A 22,487-nucleotide genomic window follows, 5' to 3' on the forward strand; every position below is an offset into this window, starting at 1 on the left:
TTTTGCCTAATGAGACACCATTCCTTTTCCAAATACCTATAAATACCACCAAATTTCTTTCTAGCATCTTGCCCCATGTGGGACCTTTAGATTGCAATATTTCTATGAGGTAGGCTTGAATTAGTGTATCTAAGAATCCATTCCCAGATCTGAGGTTATGAATATTTACTGCTATGATATATTTAAGAGTTTTACGGTTTTAGCTTTTACATTTAGATTTTATCTACTTTGAGTTAATTTTTATATATGATGTGAGGCAGGGGTCCAACTTCATCGCTTTGGGTACAGATATCCAGTTGTGTTCTATTACTTAGTATCTTTTTGGGAAAGAAAACGAACTTGTTGACCCATAAGAAAGCCATTTCTTTTCTAAAACAATTATTAGCAAATTTCTTTCTAACATGCTGCTCCATGTAAGACTTTTATACCACGATAAATTTTTAAGAAGTCTGCTTGAGTTATAAATGTTGAAATTTGAACTTGCCTTCTGTCAGTTGAGAGGCTAGTGCATTTCAGGATATGTAGTGAGTTAGTATTATTTACTAATTATTTGTTAAAGGAGGATTGTTGGTGAGGTGAAATGTACTGAGAGAATAACTTTTGAGTTCAAAACCAAATTGCTACCACACATTTCTATGACAATAAGGAGCCTACCCAACCATCCTGAGCTTTGTTTTCTTATCTATCAGATAAGGACAATAGTATCTATCTCCTGTGATGTGTTATGATGATTAAATGTGATAATGTATGCAAAACTGCCTTAAAAAATAGCTCAATAAAAATTTATTAGGATTGACTTGATTTGGCTCTAAGATAAATTCATTTTGGGGATGTAGATCTTCATATATTCTTTTATTACAGCAGCTTTATTGAGTACAATTGCTATTATAAATGCACACATTGACATGAAATTGCACATATTTAAAGCTTACAACTTGATACATTATGATGTATGCATATATCCATGAAAGCCCCACCACAGTTAAGATAGCGAACAAATGCATTACCCACAAAAAATGTCCTCTTGTCTCTTTGTAGTCACTCTTTCCTGCACCTGCTGGTCCTTCCTTCCTTAGGCAACCACTGATCTCTGATCTGCTACTACAGATTAGTGTGCATTTTCCAGAGTTTTATATAAATGGAATTACACAGTATGTATTCTTTTCTGTCTAGTTCCTTTCACTTAGTATAATGATGCTGAGATTCATGCTTACTGTTGAGTGTATCAGTAGTTCATTTATTTTTATTGCTGCTTGTGTTCCACTGTATGGGTATGTCACACTTTGTATATTTATTAACCTGTTGATGGACACTTGGTGTGGCTCCATTTTGGGGGGTACTAAAAATGAAGATGTGGGAAGGAGGAATGAATAGGTGAAGCACAGAGGATTTTTAAGGCAGTGAAACTACTTTATATGATACTGTAATGGTGGATACACATTATAATAAATTTGTCTAAACCCATAGAATGCACAATACCAAGAGTGAAAGCTAATGTAAACTATGGACTCTGGGTGATGATGTGTCAACGTAGGTTCATTAACTGTAACAAATGTATCACTCTGGTAGTGGATGTTGGTAATGGGGAAAGCTACCTTTCACTCAATACCTAAACCTAAGCCTGAAACTGCTCTAAAATATTAAATCTATAAAAAAAATTTTTTTAAATATCCACGCACAGGTTTTTGTATGAACATATGAGTTCAGTTCTCTTGTATAAACATTTAGGAATACAATGGTTGGAACGTATGACATGTATATATTTAACTTTTTAGAAAACTGCAAAAATGTTTTCTGAAATAGTTGTACTATTTTTTATTTCCACCCATCATGTATAAATTCCAGTTTCTCCATAACCTCTCGCTCCCTTGGTATGGTCAGTCTTTTAACTTTTACTCATTCTATTGGTGTGCAGTAGTATCTCATTGTGGCTTTAATGCGCACTTCCCTAAGGATTAACGATACTGAGTTTTTATTCATGTGCTTGCCATTTGTACACCTTTGGTGAGGTGTCTGTTGACACTCTACCCAATTTTTATTTGGTTGTTTTGTTTTCCTGCTGAGTTTTGAGGATTTATCCTGTAGTCCAGATACAAGTTCTTTATCAGGTAAATGTTTTGCAAATATTTTTTCCTAATTTGTGGCTTGTCTTTTTATTCTCTCAATGGTCCTATCAAAGAACAGAAATTTTTAATGTTGATGTGGTTAAATATGCCAATCTACTTTTTGTTGTCATCATCGTTGCTGTTGTTGGGTTTTTTTGGTGTTGTGTCTAAGCAATTTTTGCCTAGCCTAAGGTCACAAATATTTCTTTAGTTTCTTTTAGGAGTTTTCTAGTCTTAGGTTTTACATTTAGGTCTATGATCCACTGGAGTTCTTATATGTGATATAAGGTATGCATCAACATTTATTTTGTTGCACATTTATGTTCCAATTATTATTCTGTTACCATTTGTTGAAAAGACTTTCTCTGCTGCATGGTCTTTGCATCTTTCTCAAAAATTAGTTGTCTATATAAGAGTCTATTTCTGAACTCAATTCTCTTCTATTGATCTACGTATCTACTTGGATGCCAATAACACAGTGCCTTGATAACTGTGGCCTTTAATAAGTCCTGAAATTAGTAGTAAAAATCTAGTTTTGTTCTTCTTTTTTCAAAGTTGTTTTTGATTATTATAGGTCCTTTGAATTTCTGTATACATTTTAGCATCAGCTTGTGTTTGTTTTTCTCAGATTATGTTGAATCTATACTTCTATTTATTAAGACACAAATCTTAACACTGAGTCTTTTGACCCATAGAACAGTGTTTAGGTTTTCTTTATTTTTCTCAGCAGTGTTTTGTAGTTTTCATTGTAGAGGTATTCCACAGTTTTGATGCTACTGTTAATGGTATTCCTTGTTAAATTTCAGTTTCCATTTGCTCATGACCAGTCTATAGACATAACATTGACTTTTCTATATTGATCTGGTATCCTGCAAACTTGCTAAAATCATTTATTAATTCTAATGGCTTTTTTTGTAGATCCCAATGAATTTTCTACATAGACAACTTTGTCAGTTGTAAATAAAGACAGTTCTTTCTGTCCAATCTGGATGCATTTTACTTCTGTTTTTTGTAATATTGCACTGGCTAGCAGCTCTAGTTCAATGTTGAATAGAAAGGGTGAGGACAGATGACCTCGACATAAAGTTCTTTGTGTTTCTTGAGCTTTGTGTTTATTGAACTTCTCAAATCTGTGGTTTTATAGTTTTAAACAAATCTGGAAATATTTGACTATTATTTCCTCAAATTTTTTTCGTTTCCCTCTTTTCTCTCTTTTCCCTCAAGGATGCCAATGAAACATGTATTAGGCTTTTTGATGGTGTCCCACAGTTCACTGATGCTTTTTAACTTTTTTGGGGGGGTGTTTTAATACTTCTTTTTCTTCAAGTTCATAATATTTTCTTCTGCAATGTCTGGTCTGTTGTTACTCCCAATCAGTGTATTTTTTAAATTCCCTTCCCCTGCTTCCCCGACTAAAGCAATACCCTTCTGAGTATTCTACCCAATGCCGTGGAATTATGATGTTTTCCAGTATGGTTAGTAGAACAGGAACTACTTTTTCCTCTGTGTGCAAGCCTGGCACTGTTCCCTTGAATCCTTCTAATGGTTTTCCCCCTCCTCTTGGGTGGTTTGGTCACTCATCAGTGCTCTCCTAGACACTCAAATGGGCTCTCCACAGATCTCCAAAATCCTCTCTCTGTGCAGTTCTTGGGCTTGTGCAAAGAATACACCTTGCAGAATTATTCATACTTTATAAACTAGGGGTCCGCAAACTATTATATTTACCAGATGGTAAATATTTTAGGTTTTGCAGGCCATATGGTCTCTGTTGCAACTATTGATTCTGCCATTAAAACATTAAAGCACTTATAGTACGTAAATGAATGGGCACGACTATGTTCGATAAAACTTCATGCACAAAAGCATGTGGCAGGTCAGATTTAGGTTATGGGCCTCAGTTTATTGACTAGTGACTGCCTTTTGGATTTTGTTTTATTTTGTTTTTGTAGTTACTATCTCTTGGATGGAATTTAAGACAGAAAAGCTCATTCCATATTCAAAGTCGAAAGAAGAGTACACTGCTATTGAAAATGTTCAGATTGGTGTCTACTGACACTTGGGTTCATTATTTTTGTCTTCCGTTTCTGGAATGCTAAGTAGTGAATCATTTGATGCTGACATTTAAGCTAATTGCTCTTTAATGTACATTTGACATATGAGGCAACATATTGCAATCTAAAAATAATTAAGATAAATCATATGCTTATATTGCTGTGGAAAAGACCAACTATGTTCCATCCTCCTCCCTCAGAATGTCTGAACCAGAGGACGTCACAGTCGAGAGAGAATGGGTACTTGCTGCTCACGTCACACCTGAGCGTCTCGGTGCAGTAACAAGGACCAGCACAAGGAGCACTGGTGGCAGCTCCCAGGATGCCCTCTCTGTCATCAGACAACCTCTCCAGATGGGGCTGCATTCCAGGGTTTGCTCTCCTGAATTCCTCTGGAGTGCTTTGGCAGGCAGCCAGTGTGCTCTGAAGGATTACGTTCTGCTCCCTCCCTCTCCGTAAACCCCACAGAGGATTTCCCTCTTTAAGTTTAAAAGACTGGCTCCAACCAGCAGGTCCAATAAGTGGGCCTATTTGAAAGTTGAATATCTTGGGAATTATGCTGCACAAACAGGTCATAGTTGAATAACTAGTATGTGCAAATTGACTTTTCTCTTTGGGGTGGGTGGTGGGAAACCCTTATAGTTTTCTCTAGGGGGATTACCATCCTATAACAACTGTCAGGGGCACAATACATGTTTGAGTAGAGTGGATCATTTGTTTCTACGGGCACCCCACTTTCAGTTGTAAAGTTAACTGATCATATTTCAAAAGCATGTTATAATGTATGTTCTTGAAATCTTTTCTCTATGTTAAGCAAGTAAAGGTTTCCAACTTTATTCTATGTGATTACATATTATGAAATCAAAAGGCTATCAGTTATTTCTATACAAAGCTAATTTTTAGTTTTTTGTAAATACAGATTTTTGGCAAGCTTTCAAATAAAATGCATGTGCCATTTTTTGATATTGTAATTTTTCAAACAGAGGTCCATTCTATGAACAGATTTACCACATTTAATTAAATAAGTATTCATTTAACACATATTATATGTAATGCGTCTTTGTTATAAAGTAACCTCTATGATAGCTAAAACTATGCGTGTCTTTCTCATCACTGTATCCTTAATGGCTAGAGGAACCTGACACATAGTTATATCATTAAATATTTTACAGTAAATGAGTGAATGGATATAACTGACCTTCCTGGGTGGGGTGACTGAATAACTACTGAAATGAAAAAAGGTAAATATGTTTATAGAAAATAGTAACTTCATTTTTATAGTGTTTAAAGTGGGGAGGGTCTTCTCTGCTGAGCAGAGCTTAACCAGGCAGTGTTATCTTCCAAGAAGGTCTTTGATGGCAAGACATTTTATAGAGAACATCAGAGAAAACAGTCTTACTTCTAGAACAATCTTTTTTGTTGTTATTGTTACTAGTTTCTATCTATATTGAACTGTGGTTAGAAAATATAGTTTGTATTATAGTGGTTCTTTGCAATTTGTCTTGTGAATCAATTTTTGTCTGCCTCTGCAAAGTGGATTTCTATCCACCCCCAATTTACCCTATTGTTGACCCTGTAGGCTTTCTGGGCTCTGGTTTTTGGCAGAGATCTCAGACCCTATAAAGACATGAAACCAAAGTTCAAGGCCACCCAAAACTGGTAGATGCTTAACTGCCTAGGACTGTTTTCACTTCATTTCTTATCATACAGTTTCTTCCTTATTTTTTTTCCCTGAAGCTCATCCATTCATACATAAGGGAATATGAATATTTCTCACAGCACTCTCATAGGGTTCACAATGGAATGTTCAGATCTCTTGGTGAAATACTGTGAGATACAGACATCTTCTCTCAAGGTTCAAGGTTCCTTCTCCCCATGTCTTTAGGGCCAGGAAGGAGGGGTAAAGAGTGAGAAAGTGAGTCGTAAGCACTCGGTTTTGGCATCACTATCTATTCAATTGGAACAAGGTTTGATCGTGGTAGAGATTGATAATGCAGGAAGCTGGAAGACAGAAATTTGGTTCAGAAAATGTGGTATATTTTTATTATTTTTATTTTTTTTAAATTTTTTAAAAAGATTTTTTAATTTCTTTATTCGACAGAAATAGAAACAGCCAGCGAGAGAGGGAACACAAGCAGGGGGAGTGGGAGAGGAAGAAGCAGGCTCATAGAGGAAGAGCCTGATGTGGGGCTCGATCCCATAACGCCGGGATCACGCCCTGAGCCGAAGGCAGACGCTTAACCGCTGTGCCACCCAGGCGCCCCAGAAAATGTGGTATATTTTTAAACTAATTAAAACTTCTTGATTATGTTCTAATGGTCAGCTGTCTCCTGTGCAAAATGGGAGTGAGGATAGAGCCACGAGTTTCTAACTTTGCTTGCAATGTTTAACATGAGCAAAGTGCTATTTAAAAAAATAATCTTAGAATTCCATCGAATTTTATCACCTTTATTCATTGTTGGAAATAATAATTTAAATTGTTTATTATAACGTTAAAAATGCTACTTTTTCATTCATGTGAAATAATATAGTCTATTACTATGATTTAGTGTTTTACTTAGAGCCATTGTCTTGCAGCGACTGTAAAAAGATATTGTCCCTGTCTTCCAGAAATGGTGATTGTGCAAGTTGAGCTGAAACTGGAGCACTATCACTATAGACCAGGCTGTATTGGTAGTATACTTTGTGTGTATTAACACATTTATTTTTATGCCCTTCATTTGCAGATCATCATACACCTTTCCCAGTGTGTGTATGTACCTATTTTCCAAGTTGATACATGAATAATAAACAAGGATGTCAGTAGCATAGTCATAGAGCAATGGAATGTCTTAGGAATTTTAGGAAAACTATATATATCTGTATATCTATCCATCTATCTATATCTAATTATCTATCTATCTATCATCTATCTATCTATCCATCTATCTTACATTTTACTACTCAAGGTGTAAGTGAAAGATACTAGAAGACCCATATAACAGGCGTTAATAAACCCAAATTTTACTAACTCAGCAGCTACCTCTCCTATATGATACAGCTTTTGCATCCACAGTTCAAGTGGCTTAAATTTCATTATTTAGTCATTACTTAGTTGTTATTCCTATGAGAGAGTGAGTCATGAAATTTCTGTTTCCATCATACTTAAACTCAGAATTTCAGGCAGTTTTATGAAACCTACATTCTTTTATGATATTTTACCTCCTTTTTCCTTACTGTTTACCTTGGAGAGTGTGTAAAGATTCTTAACTTACTACCATGTAATCAAGTTCATCTTAAGGCTGAGGCAGGTATCAAGTTGCCAACCATATTATTTTTAAGGGCTTTATAGAAATGATCTAACCCTTATAGAATTAAAGAAAATCACACAGACCAAGAATCCAGGCACTGGAGTATGAGAGGAAGAGCTTGGGATTGACGTCCTAGCTATCGCTCACTAACCGTATGAAGTTGGAGGTCAGGGAAGGTGAAATGCCAATTACAAACAGTTCTACCTAATCCTATCTATGCAATGCTGGCACATTTCCTAACCTCACGAGCTTCAGTTTTGTCCCCTGAAAAATGATGATACTGTTCTACACAGAAGACGGCTGTCACGCATAAACAAAGTAGTATATTTTATTGCCTTTAAACCATAAAGTGCTCTAAATATATGCTGTAATCATTATGCATTGTAGAGTATTGCGGATTCTAACTTGCATTTTCACTTTAACTCCTATGATTTTAATTTTGTCTGGAAATTACTTTTATATGGGTTGGGAGATAAAGAGATGTGAGAATATTGGAAAAGTAGAGGTTAGGATCACACACAGTCAAGGGAAATGAAAAGATCACTTTTTAGGAAAGAAAAAAAATAAGCAGTATCTTTGAAATTTTTTTTTTTTTGAGAATTTAAAATAAATTTTAGAAGTGATTGGGCTGTTCCTTTGGGCAACTGGTTCTCTTCATTATCATCACATCCTTATCCTTAGCTTCATTCACAGATAAATATAATAAAAATAAAAAATAATAATGTATTTCCCTAAAATAATAAAAATAAAGTAAAGTAGATTCCCTCATTGATGGTGTGAATCCTTGACTTGGTGGAATGAAGGGAGTCTCCAAAAAGGTGTACAAAGGACTGACAGTGTTTTCTAGAACTCACTAATGGGGGAGTTGCTACAGAGCCTCATTTTCCTCTTGCGAGAGGAGGTCTCTGCCCAACACCTGGCAACAGTCTACGATAAAACTGTTCACACCCAGGCTCTGAAATACTTATGGGTGAGTGGTAAGAGATTTTTGATATTGTTATAGAAACTAAGCCAAAAGTAGAAATTCGTTAAATACAGGTAGGTGAGTATTTGGATACACACACACACACACACACGCACACACACACGCGCGCACGCACACACACACACACACACACACATATATCCCCAATGCACGTGCATGCAGCAAAACTGCTCATTTCCAAATTTACCAAGATGAAACAAGCTACAATCTGGTTAATGTACTGAACTCCATGTGTTTCACATACATTAGCAAGTCTGAAACAATTCCTTTGTGTTAAACCAAAAAATGTCTGTCAGGAAAGCAGGCAAGTATCTGCCCCCTAACAGGGCTGGAGGAAAAGGCCACAGGAGCACAGAAGCTGACGGGGTTGTTTACAGAGTCTCAGACTGGTGGGCATCTCCCCAGGAGAGAGGGGCCAGGGAGGGGAAGGCAGCAGACCATGAGGAAGAGCGCTGTCTGTCGTGACGGAGGCCAGCTGGCCCACTGAGGGAGCACGGGGCTCAAGTTGCTTACGGGCTTGGGGGGTGTCTTCAACTGTGATGTCACAGCTGGCTTGGGCATCACAAATTCCCAATTTCATGCTTTTTATGAATAATGGCTCAGTGGTTAGTACCCAGCCAGAGGAATTCAAAATAAAAAATGTTTTGCTGCTTGTGACACTTGAGAGGACCACAGAAAGCCGAATTTTATATATCCTCTAGTCAATGCATTGTCTTCTAATCTACCTCATATGAGTCACTGGGAGAAAAATTCAAATGGTTTTCAGAATAGAGATCTGAGGGTCTCAAATATGTTAAATTGACATTTCTAATATTTTCCAAACAAAGCCTATAATGGGAGCACAAAATACATAAGGATTAGAAATGATATTCAAATATTTCAACTTGTTTGTAGTTATTATGAACATATATTTGTGTATAGGTGTATATATTCATATACAATGGAGTACTGATGAACACTTACAATTTAACTAGCCCCTCTGATATTATCAGTAACATAGTGATTGTCCCCTGCCCCTCAAAGATTTTGTTAAAAAAAAGATAAACATACAAGAAATACTGTAATAAATATGAAATGAGTTTTAGGACTTGTTTATCCTTAACTTAAAGGTCGTGTAGGTGAGAGACAACCTTTGGAGTCAGAAAGAACAGAGTTTGAATTCTAGCACTATCATTTTAAAATAATAATGAAAATAAATTGAGGTAATATTTATAGAATGCTTACTATATGCAAGGTGCTCTGTACCAGGCATTATCTACTACATTATTTATTATCTCTAGAATATTATTTATCATCCTTACAGCAGTCCTATGAGGTAAATGATTAGAAAATGTATCTTCTCTTATAGCTACAACTTCTAGCTCCTCAAAGATTTCTCAATTTATATCTCTGGGCCCAATCGTTCTCTCAGTTTCCAAGCCCCCATGTCTGCTTAGATGACAGGAAGCCCAGCATTCCATCAAACACAACATGTCAAATGTTGAATTTATCAACTCCCCCTGCCCCCACCAAATCAGCGCCCCCATGCCACCAACTTCCTTATTTTTACGGCATGTGCCTTATTTTAATGAAATGTTACCCATCCCCTAGATAGGATTTCTCCTTTTCCCTTTCCCTAAGTAATCATTCAGTCCAAGTTTGCAATGTCTCTCTTCATCTTGATGCTCTCTTTTCAATTCCTACTGCTCTCAGGCTCCATAACCACTGGGCTGACCGGTCTCTTTATATTCTTGGTTGTAGACATCAGCCGAATGCTCCGTGGTGCATGGAAATGATAGCACAGCTAGTGCGGACACTTTCCCACTCATTCTCTCTTCTGGGACCTTCAGTACCTCTAGCCCTAGCTTTGCGCTCACCTGATGATGAAAACAGAGCAGTCCCGGGGGACTTCCAGCCTGCGTTGCCCTCTTGCCCCCATACGGCACACCGGCATATTCTACTCTGCCTCCTAGCGAAAACCCGCAGAGATGTTCCTGTGGTAGGTGGAGTAGTCCCCACAAAGAGATCTATTTCCTAATCACCGCACCTGTGACTATGTGAGCTTATACGGCAAAAAGTGATTTTACAGATGGCATTAAGGTTATAGACTTCGACAGAAGGAGATTATCCTGGACTTGAGCCCTTAAAAGCAGAGAACTTACTCTGCCTGGAGGAAAGCGTGGAGAGATGAGGCAGAAATGTGGCAGAAAAAGTTAGTGGAATTCGATGCTTGAGAAGGACTGCATGTGCTGTTGCTGGTTAACACAGAGGGGACAACATGACGAGGAACGCCTGTGACTTTAAGGAGCTGAGCGAGTCTCCTGACTGTCAGCCAGGAAGGAAATGGGGACCTTCGTCATGCAACCACAAGGCACTCAGTTCTGCCGATAGCTTGAATAAGCTTGGACGTGGATTCTCTCCCACAGTCTCCATATTAAAGCCCACACTTGCCAACACTTTGATTTTGGCCTTGTGATACCCTGAGCAGAAGACTCAGGCAAATCCTCCCAACCCCCACACACTCTGACCTACAGAGCTTCAGAGATGATCAATTTGTGTTGTTTGAAGCTGAAAGCCTATGGTGATTTGTTATAATAGTTGGAGAAAACCAATACAGGTCCCGTTTCTGTTTCCTTCTCAATGACTTTGAATGCCACAGTCCTTCCTCCCCACTTTAGCATCATCAACTTTTCCTCTCAAACTCATCAATGTATGAAATGATATTATTTCTTTCAGCTTCAAAGAAACAAATCTCCCTTGGCTCTACATTCCCCTCCAGCTACTGTTTTATTTCTCTAGTCTCCTTATTCTTCCCTACGTATATTCCCCCCTCAAATTAAAACTCTGAAAGAATTGTCTTTTAGTACTTGTGTCTACACTTACCTCCTTTCCATTTTTCTCTTCTCACTATAATCAGGCATTTGTCCCCCACTGGTACACTTAAAATCTACTTGGAAGAGTCACCAGTTGCTTACAGGTTTCTAAATCCAAATGTTTAATCTCAGTTCTCATCTTCCTTGACCTATATCCAGCATTTGACACAAGTAATCCCTTTCTCTTCTTTGAAATACCTTTTATTCATTTTCCAGAACCCCACAATTTGATTTTCTTCCCAACTCACCACTTCTTTTAAATTTCCTTCTTTGGTCTTTCCTTATTTGGGGGGTTCTTAATATTGTATTGTGGTCATAGGGCTCAGGACTTAGTGGTCTTCAGACTCTTCTTTATCTATACTCATTCTTTTGGTGTCCTCATCTAGTTTTTAAATGCCACGTACATGGTCAACTCCCAAATTTCTCTCTTCAGCCTAGATCTCTATTCTGAAGTTCAGAATGTCTATCTAATGCCCACTTCGTATTTACACTTAGGTGTCTAATAGTCATCTCAAGTGTAACAAGTGTAAGACCAAACTCCTGGAGTGGGACGGGGAAAAAGAAAATAGGTAAAGGGATTAATCTTCCAGTTATAAAATAAATAAGACATGGGCATGCAATGTTCAGCATAGGAAATAGAGTCAATAGTATTGTAACAATTTTATATGGTGACAGTAACTAGACATATTGTGGTGGCCTTTCCATAATGTATATAAACATCGAATGGAATCACCATGTTGTACACCTGAAACTAATGCAATATTGTATGTCAATTATCCTTCAATTTAAAAAAGGAGAAGGTGATTTTGGTCCAAGATGGCAACATGGGAAGGCTCAGAACTCACCACTTCCATGGACAGACCAAATCTATACCTATCTATAGAGCAATTCCTCCTGAAAAAGAACAGAGGGCTGACTGAACAGCTTCTGCACAACAACCAAAAAAAAGAGATCAAATAGAGAATAGCAAGAGAGGTGAAGACATAGTAATGAAAGGAACCCACACACTTGACACTGTGAACTGCAGTGAGGAGGGATAGTACTGAGGGACTGTGAACACATTCATCTGCCCTGGGGCATAGAAGAAAACCTGTGGCTTAAAAGGGCAATCAGAATGTAAAAGAACCAGCCCTAGAACACTGCCAAATGATAGGAGAGCTGCTAGAATTCTCTCTACGTCAGAGGGGCTGGTGAGCCCCATGGTTTACATTCCCCCTCCACCTTGATAGCACGGACAGGAGCAGGGTCTGAGTCCCTAGCCTACACCAGCCCAAGCCCTCCCACCAAGGTGGCACCAGCGTGACACACACTGGACACACGTGTTTAGTACTCAATACAGCTGCAGTTGTCTAACCAAGGTGATACAGGCACTAAGTACCCTGGAACACTCCAAGCCTGCATCACCTCAGCTCCTGATGACTTGCTGGGGCAACCCCAGTACAACATGCTCTGGCATCTCTGGGTTCCCGACTGATTAAACTCCAACTGCCCACCAAGGCCTGCCCTGCACAGAGCACCCCAGGACACCCTGGCCTGCACCCTACTTTGACTCTAGCTGCCTCGCCCAGTCACCTCTTGTGTGAAGAGTCCCGTGACTGACCAAGCCTGCATCTGCTTTAGCTTCAGCTGTCTGGCCAGGGTGCTCTCTGTACCCTGGGACACCCTGGCTGGTGCCTGCCTCAGCTCCAGTCATCCTGCCAAGGCACCCTCTGCATGGAGGGCACTAGAACCACCCTGGCCCGTGTCCGCTTCAGCTACAGCCATCTTGGCAGGCAGTCCCAGCATAAAGTGCCCCAGGACACCAAGCCAACGGCAACCACAGCTCTAACCAGCCAGACAAATTCACCAGGCATACACGATCTACACAGGGGATGAATATACACAAGATCATTCTTTCAAGGTTAGGAGAAATAGCTATTCTACCTAATTTATGGAAACAAATACAGAAAGCAAAATGAGGAGGGAGAGGAATATGCTCCAAACAAAAAAGCAAGACAAAACATCCGGGGAAACAAACAAACAAACAAAAAACCTAAATGCAATGGAGACAACAAATCTACCTAATAGATCAGAGTAATGGTCATAAAGTTGTTCACTGGACTGGAAAGAGGAGTGGATGAATTCAATGGTAACTTCAAAAAAAGATAGAAAATATAAAAAAGAACCAGTTAGAGTTGAAGAATATAAGAATTGAAATGAAAAGAATACCAGACCGAATCAAGAGCATATTAGAGGATGAAGAAGAATGGATCAGTGACCTGTAAGACAGGGTGATGGTAAGCACCCAAATTGAACAGCAAAAATATAAAAGAATGTGTTAAAATGAGGATACTTTAAGGATTCTCTTGGACATCAAGTGAACAAACATTTGCATTATAGGGACCTCAGAAAGAAAGAAGAGAAAAGGGCAGGAAACTTATTTGAAGAGACAACAGCTGAAAATTTTTCTAACATGGAAAAGGAAACAGACATCCTGTTTCAGGAAGCACAGAGTTCCAAACAAGATGAACCAAGGGGATCCACACCATGGCATATAATAATTAAAATGTCAAAGATCAAATATAAAGAGAGAATTTTAAAAGCAGCAAGAGAGAAGCAATTAGTAGCATAAAAGAGAAACCACATAAGGTTGTCAGCCTATTTTTCAGCAGAAACCTTGTAAGCCAGGAAGGGCAGCATGATCTATTCAAAGTGCTGAAGGGAAGAAAACCTACAACCAAGACTACTCCACCCAGCAAGATTATCATTCAGAACTGAGAGAGATAAAGAGTTTCCCAGACAAACAAGAGTTAAAAGAATTCATCCCACTGAACTAGCCTTACAAGAAAAGTTAAAGGGATTTCCTTAAGTGGAAAAGAAAAAGCCATGATTAAAAATAAGAAAATTAGGGGCGCCTGAGTGGCTCAGTCGTTAAGTGTCTGCCTTTGGCTCAGGGCGTGATCCTGGAGTTCTGGGATCGAGCCCCACGTCAGGCTCTCCCGCTGGGAGCCTGCTTCTTTCTCTCCCACTCCCCCTACTTGTGTTCCCTCTCTCACTGGCTGTCTCTCTCTGTTAAAGAAATGAATAAAATCTTTAAAAAAAAAAAGTAAGAAAATTATAAAAGGAAAAAATTTCATGAGTAAAAGCAAACATACAGTAAAGTTAGTAGAGCACTCACTTATAAAGCTAGAGTGAAAGTTAAAAGACAAAAGTAAAATCAATTGTATCTAAGAAATTAGCTAAGGAGACTCACAAGATAAAAAGAAGTAAAATATGACAACATATAAATAACGCATAGAGTGGGGAGTAAAAATTAAGTTCTTTTAGTGTTCAAACTTAAGTGACCATCAATTTAATATAGACTGTTATATTCTTAGGATGTTAAAATGAACCTCATGGTAACCATAACCCAAAAACCTATAATAGATACACACAAAAACATAAATAAAAAGAAAGAAAGCTGAGTATAACAAAAAGAAAATCATCACTCACAAGGAAAGAGAGTGAGAGAAGAAGAAAGGAACAGAGAAGAATTACAAAAACAATCAGAAAAAATTAACAAAATGAAAATAAGTACATACTTATCAATAATTAAATGTAAATGGTCTAAATTCTTCAACAAAAGACATAAAGTGATAGAATGGATTAAAAAAAAAAGACCCTATATGCTGCCTACAATACCACTTCAGATCTAAAGACACATACAGACTGAGAGTGAAGAGACTGAAAAAGATATTCCATGCCGATAGAAGGAAAAAAAAATGCCAGAGTAGCAATACTTACATCAGATGAAAAAGACTTTAAAACAAAGACTGTAACAGAGACAAAGAAGGACGTTCTATAATGAAGTATTAATCCAACAAGAGGATATAACAATTGTAAATATCTATGCACCCAACACTGGAATACCTAAAGACATAAAGCAAATATTAGCAGACATAAAGGGAAAAATCAACAGTAATATAATAACAACAGGGTACTTTAACACTCCCACTTACATTATTGGATAGATCATTCAAACAGAAAATCAATAGGATAACAGTGGCTTTGAATGACCCATTAGACCAGATGGACTTAACAGGTATATACAGAACATTCCACCCCAAAACAACAGAATACATATTCTTTTCAAGTGTACATGGAACATTCTCCAGAACAGATCACACATTAGGCCATGAAACCAATCTCAATAAATTTAAGAAGACTGAAATCATATCAAGCATCTTTTCCAACCACAACAGTATGAAACTAGAAATCAATTCCAAAGAGGAAAAAAACCCCCCAAAACTTGAAAACACACAAACACATGGAGGCTAAACAACATGTTACTAACCAATGGGTCAACAAAGAAATGAAAGAAGAAATAAAAAAATACATGGAGACAAATTAAAACAGACTGAAATCTTTGGGGTGTGGGGAAAGCAGTTGTAAGAGGAAAATTTTAGTTTGATAAAAGCCTATGTCAAGAAACAAGAAAAATCACAAACAATCTAAAATTACACTTAAAGGAACTAGAAAAAGAACAAAGAAAGCCCAAAGTTAGTAGAAGGAAGGGAATAAAAAGGATCAGAACAATAATAAATGAAACAGAGAAGATCAATGAAACCACTTTGAAAAGATAAAATTGATAAACCTTTAGTCAGACTCATCAAGAAAAAAAGAAAGAGGACAAAAATAAATAAGATCAGAAATGAAAGAGAAGTAACAATTGATATCACAGAAATACAAAGGATTATAAGAGACAACTACAAAAAAGTCTATGCCAAAAAACTGGACAACCCAGAAGACATGGGTAAATTACTAGAAACATATAATCTTCCAAAACTAGATGAAGAAGAAATAGAAAATCTGAGCAGACTGATTACTAATAACAAAATTGAATAGGTAATCAAAAAACTCCCAACAAACAAGAGTCAAAGACCAGGTGGCTTCACAGTGAATTCTATCACACATTTAAAGAAGAGTTAATATCTATTCTCCTCATATTATTCCAAACAATAGGAGAGGAAGGAAAGCTTTGAAATACATTACATGAGGCCAGCATTACCCTCATATCAAAACCAAAGACACTACAAAAAAAGAAAACTACAGGCCAATATCCCTGATGAATATAGGTGCAAAAATCCTCAACATAATATTAGTAAACCACATTTAATAATACCTTAAAAGGATCAGTAACCATAATGAAGTGGGATTTATCCTGAGGATGCAAGGATTGTTCAATATTTGGAAATCAATTGATGTGATAAACATTAACAAAATGAAAGATAAAAATCATATGATCATCTCAATGGATACAGAAAAGGCATTTGATAGAATTCAATATCCATTCATGATAAAATCTCTCAACAAAGTGAGTTTAGAGGAAAATACCTGAAAACAGAAGCCATATATAACGAACCCACAGCTAACATCATACTCAATGGTGAAAAACTGAGAGGTTTCCCTCCAAAGTCAGAACAAGACAAGGATGTCTACTCTCACCACTTCTATTCAACATAGTACTGAAGGTCTAGTCACAGTAATCAGATAAGAAGAAAAGGCATTCAAATTGGTAAGGAAGAAGAAAAACTGTCACCATTTAAAGATGACATAATACTATATATAGAAAACCCTTAAGATGACACACAAAAAAAAACCTAGTAGAATAAAGGAATTCAGTAATGTTGCAGGATATAAAAGTATAATATACAGAAATCTGTTGTATTTCTATACACTAGTAATGAAGTAGCAGAGAGAAAATAAGAAAACAATTCCATTTACAACTGCACCAAAACAAATAAAATACCTAAGAATAAAATTAACCAAAGAGGTGAAAGACCTGTACTTTAAAAACTATAAAACACTGATGAAAGAAATTGAAGATCGCATAAACAAATGGAAAGATATACCATGTTCATAGATTGAAAGAATTAATATTGTTTAAATGTCCATTCTACCTAAAGCAATCTACAGATTCAAGGCAATCCCTATAAATATAGAATTAGAACAAATAATCCTAAAATTTGTATGGAACCACAAAAGACCCTAAATTGTCAAAGCAAACTTGAGAAAGAAGAATATAGTTGGAGGTATCACAATCCCAGATTTCAAGATACAATACAAAGCTATAGTAATCAAAACAGTATGGTATAGTTATAAAAATAAACACAGTGATCAATGGAACAGAATAGAGGCCCAGAAATGAACCCACGCATATATGGTCAATTAGCCTATGACAAAGGAGGCAAGAATATACACTGGGAAAAAGCCAGGCTCTTCAATAAATGGTGTTGAGGAAACTGGAAAGCTACATGCAAAAGAATGAAACTGGACCACTTTCTAACACCATACACAAATGTAAACTCAAGATAGATTAAAGACCTAAACGTGAGGCCTGAAACCATAAAATTCCTAGAAGAAAACATAGGCAGTAATCTGTTTGATATTAGTCTTAATAGCATTTTTCTAGATATGTCTCCTTACACAAGGGAAACAAAAGCAAAAATAAGTTATTAGGACTATGTGAAAATAAAAAGCTTTTGTATTGTGAAGGAAACCACCATCAAAAGGAAAAGGTAACCTACTGAACAGGAGAAGATATTTGTAAATGATATATCTGATAAGAGGTTAATATCCAAAATATATAAAGAACTTATACAACTCAACAGCAAAAACAACAACAACAAAAAACAAAAACAAAAAAACCCCCCAAAGAACAAGATTAAACAATGGGCAGAGGACCTAAACACACATTTTTCCAAAGAAGACATACAGTCAACAGACACATGAAAAGATGCTCAATATCATTCATTATCAGGAAAATGCAACTTAAAACCATAAAGACATGTTACTTTACATCTGTCTGAATGGCTACAATCAAAAAGACAAGAAATAACAAGTGTTGGCTGGGATATGGAGAAAAGGGAACCCTTGTGCACTACTGGTGGGAAGGTAAATTGATTCAACCACTGTGGAAAACAGTGTGGAGGTTTATCAAGTAATTAAAAATAGAAATACCACACAATTCCATAATTTCACTGCTGGGTATTTACCCAAAGAAAATGAAAACAACAATTCAATAAGATATATGCTTATGTTTACTGAAGCATTATTAAAATAGCCAAGATATGGAAGCAGTCTAAGTGTCCATTAATAGATGCATGGATAAAGAAGATATGGAACAGATATACAGTGGAATATTAGTCATAAAAAAGAGTGAAATTATGCCATTTGCAGCAACATGGATGGACCAATAAAGTGTTATGCTAAGAAAATAAATCCGACAGAAAGATAAATACCATATGATTTAATTATATGTAGAATCTAAAAAACAAATCAAATGAACAAGCTAAAAAGCAGAAACAGACCTATCAATACAGAGAACAAACTGGTAATTGTTAGAGGGGATGGGGTTGGGCAAAATGAGTGAAGGGGAGTGGGAGGTATGGGCTTCCTGTCATCCAATGAGTAAGTCACAGGGATGAAAGGTTCGGCGTAGGGCATAGAGTCAATAGTACTGTGATAATGCCGTATGGTGAGAGATGGGAGCCACACTTGTGGTGAGCACAGCATAAGCTATAGAGTTCTCCAATCACTCTGTCATACACATGAAACTAATATAACATTGTGTGTCAACTATACTTCAATAAAAAATAAAAAATAAAAAAGGTAAATGTTATTCAAAGAATCAGAAAAATACTAAATAAAATTTTATCTTTGACCATTTAATTCCAAATATTCAATTTAATTCATTTTAAAAATATAGAATTACTTCATTGAATCAATCAATTCAATCCATTTTTCTTAGCATCTTATATACAAAATCCTAGTCTCCATTCAGTTCTTCATTTCAAAGATTACATTCCAAAGAGGACACAGAGTTAATAATATAGAAATTCTTACCACCCATCCTAGTCAATTTAGGTGAAAGAAGTGTTTTCTTCAAATACCCAGAGAACGACCTATTTTATTTTCTTGCCTGGGTAAACAAGCCTGAAGAATTTTGACCTTTAGGTCGATTTTATAAAGTTACTCTTCAAATAAACCTATACATTGTGATGCCAAATGACAATGTATTTGTGGAAAGATCTCAAGAGCCAAAATTTCCTTCAAATTCCAACCCAGCCACTTATTCAATATGAGCTTTATGAGAAGTTATTTAATTAATAAACCTGTTTCTTCTTCTAACAAGACAATTATAAAAACTGCTGCCACATAGAATTAAGACAGCTATGCACAGAATTCTGAAAGTAAATAATACGTGAAAAGCCCTTATTAGAGTGGTTGGGCCTTATGTAAATACTTATTTTAAATTTTCATTGTTGTTTTTCCTCCATTTATGTCTGCCACAGTTGAAAGCAAGAAAAACCTCAATTATCACAGAATTTGTAAGATAACTTAATAAACTATGTAAATACTAGTCTTTGAAATTTTGTCAATAGACTAAATTTAAATATTTAGACACTTACTCTATATAAAAAAACACTGATAGTGTTATAATCATTTCCCCACTTATTTTTCTAGCTATTCAAAATGACTAGCTAGCTTATGTGCATATTTTCAGAAGTTTGATAAAAAATTGCACAACAAACAGAATTGTACATCTTTAAAAGCAACTATACCCAAAATATCAGAAAAAAAATTTTTTAATGCACTAAATGTCCTGTGGTTTATTTTTAGACCTTAAAAATTTAGTTTTATGGTATTAAAAATACAATTAATTTACCATAATCTATAACAAATGAAGCATATCTTTCGTTCTATTTTTTATTCACATTTTAAGATATAAAAAGAGTTGCTTTTAATTCTTCGCAGCACAATGAAGAAATGTTTGTTAATTAATTAATTGATTATTTAATGATTTTTTTGAGGGGGGAAGGGTGTGAATGGGGGTGGGGGAGGGAAAGGAGAGGAAGAGAATTTTTTTAAAAAGAGATTTTATTTATTCATTTGTCAGAGAGAGTGAGCGAGAGAGCACTGGGAGTGCCAGAGGGAGAAGCAGGCTCCTCACTGAGCAGGGAGCCTGATGTGGGAATTGATCCCATGACCCTGGGATCATGACCTGAGCTGAAGGCAGATGCTTAACTGACTGAGCCACCCAGGCGCCCCAAGAAAGAGAATCTTAAGCACACTCCACACTGAGTGCAGAGATCCACAAATCGTGACCTGACCCAAAATCAAGAGTCAGACACTCAACCAACTGAGCCACCTAGGTGCCCAGAAATGTTTGTTAATTAAATTGGCAACTGAAGACAAGTTTAGAGACTTTATAAGTAAAAATTTAGAGAAATTATACATTGAATTGAATTGAATGATCAAATTTTAAAATGAACAAATTAAAGTAGATCAAGGATGATAGTAGTAAAATGCAGCACAAAAGTATTATCACCGAAGTCCCAGGTAATGTATGAATGTACTATATACGTGATTGTATGATTCTAAACATAAATGACATAAATTATCTTAATCATTTCTTTTTTGAATTTTTCAGGCAATTTTTTTAATTGACTTATTTACACTCTATATCTCAAAGCAGAAATAAATCAATGGGCAATCTTTGGGAAACTAATTTTGTTCTGGGGCTGACGATTCATACAAATACTAGGTCATGAGCATATCAATTTAGGGTATCTGCTCTTACAGTTTATTAAAGAACATATTCTAGAGAAGGGTATATAAAGAGAGGTCATTGGTATATATCGTAAGATTTCCTGACAATCACAAAGAATCTATAACAAAAATAATTTTCAATAATACTATGAAACTATTATGTCCTTGAAGCAAGAACTGAATCCTTACAATAACATTTTCATCTCCTTGCTCCCGCTCTTTTTTTCCTTTTTTTCTTCTCTTCCCTCATCTCATTCCAAAAATATTCAAGTTGTTTATCTCTATACTAAATGCTCTTAGAAAAAGTGAACTTTTGCTATTCATTCTGTTGGATTCATATTCTTTGTTAAAGTGATTTTAAAAGGCTTTATATACAATAGATACAAATACTGCTTTACCACTGATGGAAAGAAAGAATCAAAAACTATTCAAATAAATTAATTTTCTTGTAATTATCAATGGAATTGTCTTATTTGAATTCACTCAATTCCTCACTATGAAATGCTGAAGAAATAAAATATACCGGTAAAGCATGAGTCTGGATAAACATTAGAATAGAGGGTTCAAAGGAAAAGGCTGGGACATTAGCAAAACCTACTTTCTCATCCTGACCGTGATGTTATCTAAGTGGGTGACCTGGGGCAGGTCACCTACCTTGTCTGGGCTCTAATGTTATCACTTGTAAAGTCTGAGGTTAGGAATTCATAAACTCTAAGGATGCTTCCAGCTATAAAAGGTGTCAAACTAACTAATGAAAGGAAGATATTTTACTTTGATTTATGAAACCTAATGTAATTCACTGTATTGTCTCTTTTCTCTGATGGAAGCCCCATGAGAACTGCTAATGAGGAGTCAAAGTGCCTCGTAGAGTTCTATCTCAAAACTCTGTTCTTTGAGCCCCTTATCTTCCCACGTTAATGAACAGGTACAAGGCTAAGGGAAGAGAAGCAGCGAAGCATAACACGAGAAAATGGCAGAACAAGGAGCATGGTTAATGTATAAACGGAAAAGCCTCCAGTCGGACATCCGGGAACGCACCGTCCACTGTAGCTGACTGCACTATAATTGGTTGTAGTTAGAAAAGGTTTTTGTTTTTAAACTTTTTACGAACTGGATTTATAAGAACTGTGTATCAGGATATGGGAAAAGGATTGTTATGTGCCTTATATACTATTTTGTCCTAGAATCCATAGTATATAAGGATTGTTTGGGGGCTATTTTTTCCTTCCCTTTATTTGTTTTATACTTGTTCATTCAATTTGGATGAGATCTTCTCAGAGGAAGTGTGGGACTTTTTACATGCTTCAGAAAATGCATTTTTGTGTGTAGCTATATATAAATAAGTTACAAATTAGTAACAGAGCAAAGTGGGAAAGTGAATCAAGTAAAGGATTTTTTATTTCGGGGCATATACTTAGGAATCTAAAAATACATTTTGTATTTAATGAGCATAACAACATGTATTATAAGCACACTGTGGTTTCAGAATAACACTACATTCGAATCTGTGAGAAAAAGACTGTTATACAGTACCTGGCACGCAGTTGGTAAATGAATGAATGAATGATTGGGAAAAGAGAATGATGGGAAGGTTACTTTATATTAGAGTCATCGTAGTGACTAAATTAATGACT

This window comes from Ailuropoda melanoleuca, chromosome 18 (genome assembly GCF_002007445.2).
Source record: "Ailuropoda melanoleuca isolate Jingjing chromosome 18, ASM200744v2, whole genome shotgun sequence".
In the NCBI taxonomy this organism is placed as follows: Eukaryota; Metazoa; Chordata; class Mammalia; order Carnivora; family Ursidae; genus Ailuropoda; species Ailuropoda melanoleuca.